Consider the following 12134-nt stretch of genomic DNA (forward strand, 5'->3'; position numbering starts at 1 on the left):
TCAAGGCTCCACGAATGTCATACTGCACACAAACCATGGATTTGCAATCGTTGCTACTGTAAGACTTGATGAACGTGGTGACTCCTATTTTGGCACTAGCTTTTGGAATGAAATTGCAAAGTTTTATGTACTGAAAGCTGGCACTAAAATTACACTGCACATAGAAGGGCCTGGTCATGAAATATATACTAACTTCCCCGACAAAATCATCCGTCCAGACTTTGTTCGGAGTAAGTTTTCTTTTCAACTATCTGCATATGTTGACTTACCCAGCAATGTCAAATGAACTGTGTAGTATTTAAGCAACCAATTGTTATTCCATTTTCTTACTATATTCCTACCTAATAACTTCTAGTTACCAATACACTTTTCTATTGCCCTGTTTTAACTCAATATTCCCTGTACTCCCATTTCTATCAGAAAGCGTCGCTGACAAGGAGACTCCAGAGGTGGAGAACGGGGCTGCCAACAAGTGGAGGCGGGGTGAGCTAGAACCGCAAGCGACTCCAGCAGGCCCAGACTTAATCAGCAGCCTCCTCGATGATATGTTGAGAGTCATCATCTCCCTCCTCCCAATCAAATATGGGGCGCAGAAAACCCTCCTTTCGCGGCGGTGGCGCCCCCTATGGAACTCCAGCCCTCTCGACCTCATCGACACCCACGAGCTCTGCCATGGCTATCGCAAAAGCTTGGATGCATTCTCCAAGATCCTCGGTAGTCACCTTGACCCAACCAAAGGCTTTAGAATGGGCAAGTTCCGTTCCAACGGCAAGGACCTAGCCAAGCTTGACGACTGGTTCCGATCCCTCGCCCTAGATCAGCTCGAGGAGCTCACTTTTGATGATGGGCATATGCGGTCGCTACCAACGTCCGCACTCCGCCTCGCGCCCACGCTGTGCGTCGCCAAGTTCAGGAACTGCCATTTCCCACCCCTTAATGACGCGCCCGCTCTTATTCTACCACGACTGAAGCACCTCGAGCTCGTCGCCATCTGCCTCTCAAAGGGTGACATGGAGCGCCTGCTCCGTGGCTGTACTGCACTCGAGTACCTTCGTCTTCAGGCGATCAATGGGTTGAGTACCTTCCACGTCACCTCCATGACTTTTCGGACTATTTATGTGTGTTGCTGGTGCGGCAGGAAGACATCACAAAAGGTGGACCACGGTATGGTCATCCAGGACACACCTGCACTTGAGAGATTACTTGTAGTTGATCAAGAAGGTCCAACAAGAATCAATGTCATTGCTGCGTCGAAGTTGACAGTGGTGGGCTACTCGTCTGACAAATACTCCGAACTTGTTATTGGATCCACACCCGTTCAGGTACAACAACCGCCTTCTACCTCTCCTTCTACAAATTAACATTATTTCTAATTTTGAAGATGTTTGTTCGTCTGTCATTCAGAAAATGATTCCGACAAGCTTGACCCTGAAACTACGCATAGTGAAGGTCTTGGCACTAGAATCTATCGGGCCCGATCTGGAGCAAGTTGTTAGTTTCCTGAGATGCTTTCTGTGCCTGGAGAAGCTATATATCGAGGTGATGTTCCTTTCCTATTAAATGTTAACCATAAGGGAGTTCAATTTGTGACACCTTTTTCCAAGTTACAGTGACAATGTACTACGATTTCTGAAGGTTCTTTTGAAGGATTTCAGTACATACATGCCTCCCCATATTGGTTGCTTGATCCATATGGTTACATTCAATAAGCATTTCTCCTTTGGATTCATCTATACTAGTTTTCTTAGGGAACTTTTCATCCACTCCAACCTCTTGTGAAGAAGGCTACATTTTTCTAGAATGTAATCAAATGCCCATGTTAATCATGTCAGATCGAAGATGGCATGTTAGTGCATTTTAAAAATCCTGCAAACCAAATAGCTAGGCCTGTAGTAATTATCAAAACTACATGTAGGCACTAACACGTTTTCTTCTTTTGCAGATAAGATTAGGCCCACTGGTGGATAATGTGATGCAATATAACAATCACGCCGAATGCCTAGATCTGCATCTCTCAGAAATTACTTTGAACTCCTACCGAGGGACCTTACCGGAGATTATATTCGCCAGGTTCTTTGTTCTCAGAGCAAGGGTGCGAAGGAAATGAGGTTTGCCCTACATTTATTTCGCAAAAATGAATGGTCTGTTGATCAGCGCGTGCGGCAGAATGGAGTAGGCTCCAAAAATGCTGAATTTCATTTTGGAACTTCAGATGACAGAGTAATCGGAAGTCATCGGGTCAACCCCATACATGACTTCTCAGTGGCTGACCCCTTTGCAAAAATTGTGAGGTTTCGAAGCCATACTTAGAAGCGGTGATATTAGTTTGAACCTCTCTGATATCCATGTTCAGCGCATCAGCGCGAGCGTTTGCAGCTGATGAGCTGAATTTCATTTCTAATATCAGTTTGAACCTTGTAATCTTTGAATTTGAGCCATATAACTCTGGAATTTGAACCTTGTAACATTTCAAGCTTTTGTGGTACAATCGTTGAAATGGCATCGTATGAGACTCGTATATTGCTAGCACTATTTTGACCTTAATATGCAATGGTCTTAGATTTTATTAACCATTCTCGAATCAGTTGAACTTGTCGATCTCACAGCACATGATGTGTATAGTAAACTCGACTGCGATCTTCGACATTATTGCACACAGTTGGTTTCTTCCACCGTGTGCACTGTAGAGCGCAGAATTAATTATCACACTCGAGTGTCCATCATCACCCTTCTGTGTACCTTTGATCTGATCACCCAAGGGTAAACTTATGACCGAAGTCATTCCACACACTTCATTTTTACAAAGCTTTTTGCCAATAAACGCCCATGATTTGTCCCTCTTCTAGCCGACGCGTGGCCAAACTAGCCGGGCAGGAAGCTTGTGCGGTAAACAGCGCGGTAGCGCGGGAACAGGCTCACCGACGATACATTTGGCGCCTCTTCGAGCCCACGCCTGGGGTGCGGTGTTGTCAAGCGTGCACTGGATTCTGGAATCCTCCGCTATGAACGTCGTGACAAGACGTGACGATTGCAGGCCGGCCGGCCCCCATTTATTACAACGGCCATTTAACCTACCCTTGTGTCTCTTTAACCTTTCGATCACGCCCCACCATTGCAAGAAGCACACCCACCATGAGAAATTCTTAGAGGGTATCCTGCGCGGCTCCAATGGCGCTCCGAGCGGCTGCCGACAATGAGCGGCAGTTCACCATGCGTGCCATGGTGGACACCCACAGAAGGTTCATGGACCTCTCGGTGGTGTACACCAACGACCCGGTCTGGGCGGAGCACTCCATCCACATCATGGAGCTGTTTCTTGCCAAGGAGAAGTACAAGGGTGTCGGGTTCGACCTCGAGTACACCCGCGCTCGTGCCGGGTCTCGTTCCAAGGTCGCCGTCGCCCAGATGTGCGTGCGCCACCACGTCCTCGTCTACCACTACTGCCTGGCCACAAGGCCTTGCGAGCGTTTCGCCAGGTTTGTCAACAGCCCCCACTACATGTTCGCTACGGTGGACATCACCAATGATGTAAAGGCGCTCGAGAATTCGAGCATCGCCTGCCAGAATCTTGTCAACATCCAGGGTCGATACAAGATCAGGGGCAGCAAGGAGCATGAGAAGGACTCACTGGTTCACCTCGCCGAGGCCATCATCGACCCCTACTACAGAAACATGAAGGATTCGTGCAACAAGGACAAGCGTGCCTGTCACTCGGCCTGGATGGAGAAACTCGACAAAGCTCACGTCGTGTATGCGGCCAAGGAGGCGTACACGAGCTACGACATGTACAGGCGGATCGTTGACATGAGGAAGTCCCTCCTTCCCCAAAACGGCCAGGGATCCAGCTGGAAGCAGGGCAATGGCAAGCGTCGTCGCAACAATAAGTAGATGATTAGATCCTCGTTTCTCCTACTTTAGTATGCATATAATTGCTTTCTTTGTTGTGAGGAAATGTTATGTGTGTAGTCACTTGTGTAATTGTATGCTTAATTTGGTTATGCAATGCTGTCTTTTTAAGTATATATGTTGATGCTCTGTAGACAGAGCATAGATGTTGTGCGGACAAAGAAAATCACAACGCACACTGACTAAACAATGGAACCCGTCGGTGATGTTTTCATCAATCACTCACAATTGTATACCAACAATCGTTTGCTCACAACACACATGGCTTGTTAGCAGTAATCGCCTGTGTTGTTATCGGTCTTCGCACACGTTTCCAATTACAGATCTGTTTGCCTCGTATCACACACATCTTGTTCATTTGAACCGTTTCTATTCTCATGTCTCAACGCAAACAGTTCATCTGAGTGAACCGCATGCCGTATATCGCACACACCTTTGATCTGGCTAACCGTTTCTTTTGTGTTGCCTAATCACAAACAGTTCATCCGAGTGAACCGTATGATGTACATCGCGCACACCTTCATCTGGCTGCCCGTTTCTTTTCTTCCTCCTCATCGCAAACGGTTAATTGAGCTGAACCATATGCCATGCATCGCACACGCAACTAAAATCTGAACCGTGTTTGATTCATCCTCCATCGCAAACGTTTTGCACCTTTTTGACGGTTATTTTACACCACTGTTTGCGATTATGGCATCGCACACAGTTTCGTTGAAGGGTCTCTTATCGTAGTGTCGCGTTAGCAGCATCCTGCAGTAGTGAATGTACAAACATTAATGAAAAATCACCTATTTTGCCCGATCTGTGTCGTATTTGGCCGACTTTTTAATTCAATAAACGGCGTCTGGGTTCGGCTTGGGTCGGCGGTTGGGAAACTGACCGCCCCCACGCCCATATTTTTGTCGGCGCGCCCCTAGGCGGCGCTTTTTCAAGCCCCTGGGGGGCCAAACGGCTGGAGATGCTCTAAGTATGTGGATGTGGGATTTGATTAATCCTGATGGTACTTTCATCAGGTTGAATTCTAGTAGATATGTACCACTTGCAAGGCCTGACGCTTCCATCAAAACCTCTGCACCTCGCATAAAATTTCTTTCTATCATTCCTCATAGTCTTGGCATCAAACTCATGTTTGACTGCATAAGTCTTAAAACACACCCTAAACTCCTTCATGCTTGGGAACAACTTCCCTACTTCACTAACATGATTTTCTTTGTCATACACACTTACAAGCTCATCATCATGTGCATTATCTACATCATCTGCAGCATCTTTCATCAGCTGTCCATCCACATCTTAACAAGCATCTATCATCATTAGGCAAACTCGATTCACCCCTCTCTTCCTTATCTTGATCATCTACTAGAATGCCAAATTTTTTGGCCATCTCAGTGTCAGCCATTGGTGCAATGACCAAATCAGTAGTGTCTTATAATTCTACTGAATTCCAATCAACACAAACAACCCTTGCAGCACCATCACAGCCCTCTTGTGCATCTTGATCAGCCCCCTCTATTACTATCACTTCACCTGTACACATGGACATTATCTGTCTCTGTGAAGCCCAATCATCATCTACCATCTTGCAAAACCAACTTCGAGGGCACATATCCAACCTTAGAATCTGATTTCAGATTAACGAGCTCTGCATGAAAGGTAGTCTGTTTGCTTGCCTAGCCGTCTTGCCGATCGATTTCATCAACCGTCTCTTCACCATTCTCACTTCTCACATACTCACCCTTCCAATTATCAAACCGTAACAATGCTATCTCTTGCTCTGGACCCCCAAAAAACGCTCTCCCCAATTTTCTCCACAACATTCCCCATAGCCCTCTCTTCCATGCTCTGTATTTCCCGTGGATCGATCTCTGCAAATTCAACCTCCCATTTCACAATTGTATCTCTCTCTATGTCTCGCACGCTACCATCAACTAGCTTCTCTTTAGACGGAAAGTTCAACACTGAATTTGAAGGTCCGAGCACCATCGTGCCTGTTTATCAATGGCGGGCATTGTGAGGCAGCGGAAGCAGACGAGGCACACATCACATAGGTTGGAAAGGGTGATTACCTGGTCGATGTTGTCTCTCGTGGCTCCATCTTGTTCAGCCCAATGCCGCCGCCGCTCCCCAACCCCACCCACCTCCACAATCTGGATCCCGTGGAAAACAGAGGCTCACTTGGTCAAATCTAACTCAAGATGAAGGGGAACAAGTCTTTGGTGCCGAATACACTCACCACATACGCCGCCGCGGTCGTGAACGAAAGCTCCACCGGCAAAATGAAAGCTCCTCCACCGCCGCTGATGAGAATGAAGAAGGGACCAGCAACTAGCAAGGGAGAAGCATGGGTTCAGTCAGGCGGGGAATTGATGCACTGCCAAGTGGGGCCCACCACCAGATGCACTGGTTAGTTTGACCCCCTGTTTTTAAGTTGACGACCGTTCCCGTGTTTTAACCACCTGGTCGTATTGGGGCTATTATTGCCATGTAAGATGGCACACGCGAGCTATTTTTGTCAACTACATTGCATCCTTTTTCAATTCGCATAAAAAACGTAGCACAGGAGCTATTCACCCATTGTTCCTTGAACTTCTCTCCTATTCACCTTCTAGTGTACACACAGCACACCGAGTGTCCAGGCCGTCCGCCACCAATAATCAACAATGTGAGCATGCCAACCTTTGATGCTCGACAATACTGCAGCTCCGGCAACCGGTGAGCGCACCGGCCCTTCCGATTTTATTCCGCTTTTACTTATATGATCTATATTATCTTCTTTCTCTTCCAATTTTCTTCTCTTATGAAATTCAGATCTTGTTTCTTTGAGAAAAGCTTGTTTTGTGTGAGGTTTTAAGTTCGGTAATGGTAAAATGTATGCTATGCTATTTTTTGTTCCTGCTTAATTTGTCTACAACTTTTTGCATTCGTAAAGCTTGACATCACTAGGTTTTGATCCTGGCACCACGACAAGATGGAGGAAAAAAGAAAAGAACTTAATGTTTATTTGCTAATTAATATCATTGTATGCAATGAACTGACCAATGCAAGCTATGCTAGGTAGTCTCAAGTCACTGAAAGCATACATGCCACACATCTCTTATTGGTTGATTCCTTTATTCATGTCAAGAAACAAGAAACGAGGTGGGAATTAATGCACTATGCCCAAGCGTTTTGGGATTTTTGATTTTTAGAATGTGTCTAATGCACCGATACAGAGGGAGTACAATCTGTTTATCAGTCTGAAATGATAATTCAATGCTCTTTAGCGCGCCCCTCTTTATTACTATGGTACTCCCCCTGTTTCCTAAAAGAAGGCATATAACTTTTGTATCAAAGTGAATTAGTGAAAAGTTTGATCAAATTTGTATGAAAAAGTATCAACAACGACAATAAGGCAAGGTCATATACATTAAACTATTACATGGTGTATAAGTTTTGAAAATTTCAATCCTAGGCCTGGGACGCAATATTAGCCGTTGATTGATATTGATCCAATGGTCTAGGTGGTTGGGATTCACATGTACAGTGACCTAATTGTTCGCATATGTGTCTACATTCTTCTCAAACCAGTAACACGTCCGTGTGATCAATCCACACAACAAGCTCGCAACAACACCTCCAAATATGCCACATGGACACCTGGGTGTTGGGGAACGTAGTAATTTCAAAATTTTCCTACGCACACGCAAGATCATGGTGATGCATAGCAACGAGAGGGGAGAGTGTTGTCCACGTACCCTCGTAGACCGAAAGCGGAAGCGTTAGCACAAAGCGGTTGATGTAATCGTACGTCTTCATGATCCGACCGATCCAAGTACCGAACGTACGGCACCTCCGAGTTCAGCACACGTTCAGCTCGATGACATCCCGCGAACTCCGATCCAGCAGAGTTTCACGGGAGAGTTCCGTCAGCACGATGGCGTGATGACGGTGATGATGTTGCTACCGATGCAGGGCTTCGCCTAAGCACCGCTACGATATGACCGAGGTGGAATATGGTGGAGGGGGGCACCGCACATGGCTGGGAGAGATCAATAGATCAACTTGTGTGTCTAGAGGTCCCCCCTGCCCCCATATATAAAGGAGGGAGGGAGAGGCCGGCCCTAGAGGGGGCGCGCCAAGTGTGGGGAGTCCTACTAGGACTCCCAAGTCCTAGTAGGATTCGCCTTTCCTTTCCGGAGTAGGAGAGAAGGAAAGAGGGGAAGAGGGAGAAGGAAAAAGGGGTTGCACCCCTTGTCCAATTCGGATGAGAGGGGGGGCGCCTCCTTCCTTTTGGCCTCTCTCCTCTATTCCCATATGGCCCAATAAGGCCCAATACTTCTCCCGGCGAATTCCCGTAACTCCCCGGTACTCCAAAAATACCGGAATCACTCGGAACCTTTCCGATGTCTAAATATAGTCGTCCAATATATTGATCTTTACGTCTCGACCATTTCGAGACTCCTCGTCATGTCCCCGATCTAATCCGGGACTCCGAACTACCTTCGGTACATCAAATCACATAACTCATAATACAAATCGTCACAAAACTTTAAGCGTGCGGACCCTACGGGTTCGAGAACTATGTAGACGTGACCGAGACACGTCTTTGGTCAATAACCAATAGCGGAACCTAGATGCTCATATTGGCTTCCACATATTCTACGAAGATCTTTATCGGTCAAACCGCATAACAACATACGGTGTTCTCTTTGTCATCGGTATGTTACTTGCCTGAGATTCGATCGTCGGTATCTCAATACCTAGTTCATTCTCGTTACCAGCAAGTCTCTTTACTCGTTCCGTAATACATCATCCCGCAACTAACTCATTAGTTACAATGCTTGCAAGGCTTATAGTGATGTGCATTACCGAGAGGGCCCAGAGATACCTCTCCGACAATCGGAGTGACAAATCCTAATCTCAAAATATGCCAACCCAAAAAGTACCTTTGGAGACACCTGTAGAGCACCTTTATAATCACCCATTTACGTTGTGACCTTTGGTAGCACACAAAGTGTTCCTCCGGTAAACGGGAGTTGCATAATCTCATAGTCATAGGAACATGTATAAGTCATGAAGAAAGCAATAGCAGAATACTATACGATCAAGTGCTAAGCTAATGGAATGGGTCAAGTCAATCACATCATTAGATTCTCTAATGATGTGATCCCGTTAATCAAATGACAACTCATGTCTATGGCTAGGAAACTTAACCATGTTTGATTCAACGAGCTAGTCAAGTAGAGGCATACTAGTGACACTCTGTTTGTCTATGTATTCACACATGTACTAAGTTTCCGGTTAATACAATTCTAGTCTGAATAATAAAATTTTATCATGAAATAAGGAAATAAATAATAACTTTATTATTGCCTCTAGGGCATATTTCCTTCAGTCTCCCACTTGCACTAGAGTCAATAATCTAGTTCACATCGCCATGTGATTTAACACCAATAGTTCACATCACCATGTGATTAACACCCATAGTTCACATCGTCATGTGACCAACACCCAAAGGGTTTACTAGAGTCAATAATCTAGTTCACATCGTTATGTGATTAACACCCAAAGAGTACTAAGGTGTGATCATGTTTTGCTTGTGAGAGAAGTTTAGTCAACGGGTCTGCCACATTCAGATCCGTATGTATTTTGCAAATTTCTATGTCAACAATGCTCTGCATGGAGCTACTCTAGCTAATTGCTCCCACTTTCAATATGTATCCAGATTGAGACTTAGAGTCATCTGGAACAGCGTCAAAACTTGCATCGACGTAGCCCTTTACGACGAACCTTTTGTCACCTCCATAATTGAGAAACATATCCTTATTCCACTAAGGATAATTTTGACCGTTGTCCAGTGGTCTACTCCTAGATCAAAATTGTACTCCCTTGCCAAACTCAGGGCAAGGTATACAATATGTCTGGTACACAGCATGGCATACTTTATAGAACCTATGCCCGAGGCATAGGGAATGACTTTCATTCTCTCTCTATCATCTGCCGTGGTCGGGCTTTGAGTCTTACTCAACTTCATACCTTGCAACACAGGCAAGAACCTTTTCTTTGACTGTTCCATTTTGAACTACTTCAAAAACTTGTCAAGGTATGTACTCATTGAAAAAACTTATCAAGCGTCTTGATCTATCTCTATAGATCTTGATGCTCAATATGTAAGCAGCTTCACCGAGGAATTTCTTCGAAAACCTCCTTTCAAATACTCCTTTATGCTTTCCAGAAAATTCTACATCATTCCAATCGACAATATGTCATTCACATATACTTATCAGAAAGGTTGTAGTGCTCCCACTCACTTTCTTGTAAATACAGGCTTCGCCGCAAGTCTGTATAAAACTATATACTTTGATCAACTCATCAAAGCGTATATTCCAACTCCGAGATGCTTGCACCAGTCCATAGATGGATCGCTGGAGCTTGCACATTTTTTTAGCACCTTTAGGATTGACAAAACCTTCTGGTTGCATCATATATAGCTCTTCTTTAAGAAATCCATTAAGGAATGTAGTTTTGACATCCATTTGCCAGATTACATAAAATGTGGCAATTTGCTAACATGATTCGGACAGACTTAAGCATCGCTACGAGTGAGAAAATCTCATTGTAGTCAACATCTTGAACTTTGTCAAAACCTTTTTGACAAGTCTAGCTTTGTAGATAGTAACACTACTATCAGCGTCTGTCTTTCTCTTGAAGATCCATTTATTTTCTATGGCTTGCCGATCATCGGGCAAGTCAACCAAAGTCCACACTTTGTTCTCAAACATGGATCACATCTCAGATTTCATGGCCTCAAGCCATTTTGCGGAATCTGGGCTCATCATCACTTCCTCATAGTTCGTAGGTTTGTCATGGTCAAGTAACATGACCTCCAGAACAGGATTCTGTACCACTCTGGTGCGGACCTTACTCTGGTTGACCTACGAGGTTCGGTAGTAACTTGATCTGAAGTTACATGATCATCATCATTAGCTTCCTCACTAATTGGTGTAGGAGTCACAGGAACAAATATCTGTGATGAATTACTTTCCAATAAGGGAGCAGGTACAGTTACCTCGTCAAGTTCTACTTTCCTACTACTCACTTCTTTCGAGAGAAACTCCTTCTCTACAAAGGATCCATTCTAGGCAACGAATGTCTTGCCTTCGGATCTGTGATAGAAGGTGTACCCAACTGTCTCCTTTGGGTATCCTATGAAGACACAATTCTCCGATTTGGGTTTGAGCTTATTAGGATGAAACTTTTTCACATAAGCATCACAACCCCAAACTTTAAGAAACGTCAACTTTGGTTTCTTGCCAAACCACAGTTCATATGGTGTCGTCTCAACGGATTTAGATGGTATCCTATTTAACGTGAATGCAGCTGTCTCTAATGCATAACCCCAAAACGATAGTGGTAAATTGGTAAGAGACATCATAGATTGCACCATATCTAATAAAGTACGGTTATGATGTTTGGACACATCATTACGCTGTGGTGTTCCATGTGGCGTGAGTTGCGAAACTATTCCGCATTGTTTCAAATGAAGACCAAACTCGTAACTCAAATATTCTCCTCCATGATCAGATCATAGAAACTTTATTTTCTTGTTACGATGATTTTCCACTTCACTCTGAAATTCTTTGAACTTTTCAAATATTTCAGACTTATGTTTCATCAAGTAGATATACACATATCTGCTCAAATCATCTGTGAAGGTCAGAAAATAACGATACCTGCCACGAGCCTCAATATTCATCGGACCACATACATCAGTATGTATGATTTCCAACAAATCTGTTGCTCGCTCCATTGTTCCGGAGAACGGCGGTTTAGTCATCTTGCCCATGAGGCATGGTTCGCAAGCATCAACTGATTCATAATCAAGTGATTCCAAAAGCCCATCAGCATGGATTTTCTTCATGCGCTTTACACAAATATGACCTAAACGGGAGTGCCACAAATAAGTTGCACTATCATCATTAACTTTGCATCTTTTGGCTTCAATATTATGAATATGTGTATCACTACGATCGAGATCCAACGAACCATTTTCATTGGGTGTATAACCATAGAAGGTTTTATTCATGTAAACAGAACAACAATTATTCTCTAACTAAAATGAATAACCGTATTGCAAAAAACATGATCAAATCATATTCATGCTTAACGCAAACACCAAATAACACTTATTTAGGTTCAACACTAATCCCCAAAGTATAGGGAGTTTGCGATGATGATCATATCAATCT

Source organism: Aegilops tauschii, chromosome 5, assembly GCF_002575655.3.
Source record: "Aegilops tauschii subsp. strangulata cultivar AL8/78 chromosome 5, Aet v6.0, whole genome shotgun sequence".
NCBI classification, from domain to species: Eukaryota; Viridiplantae; Streptophyta; class Magnoliopsida; order Poales; family Poaceae; genus Aegilops; species Aegilops tauschii.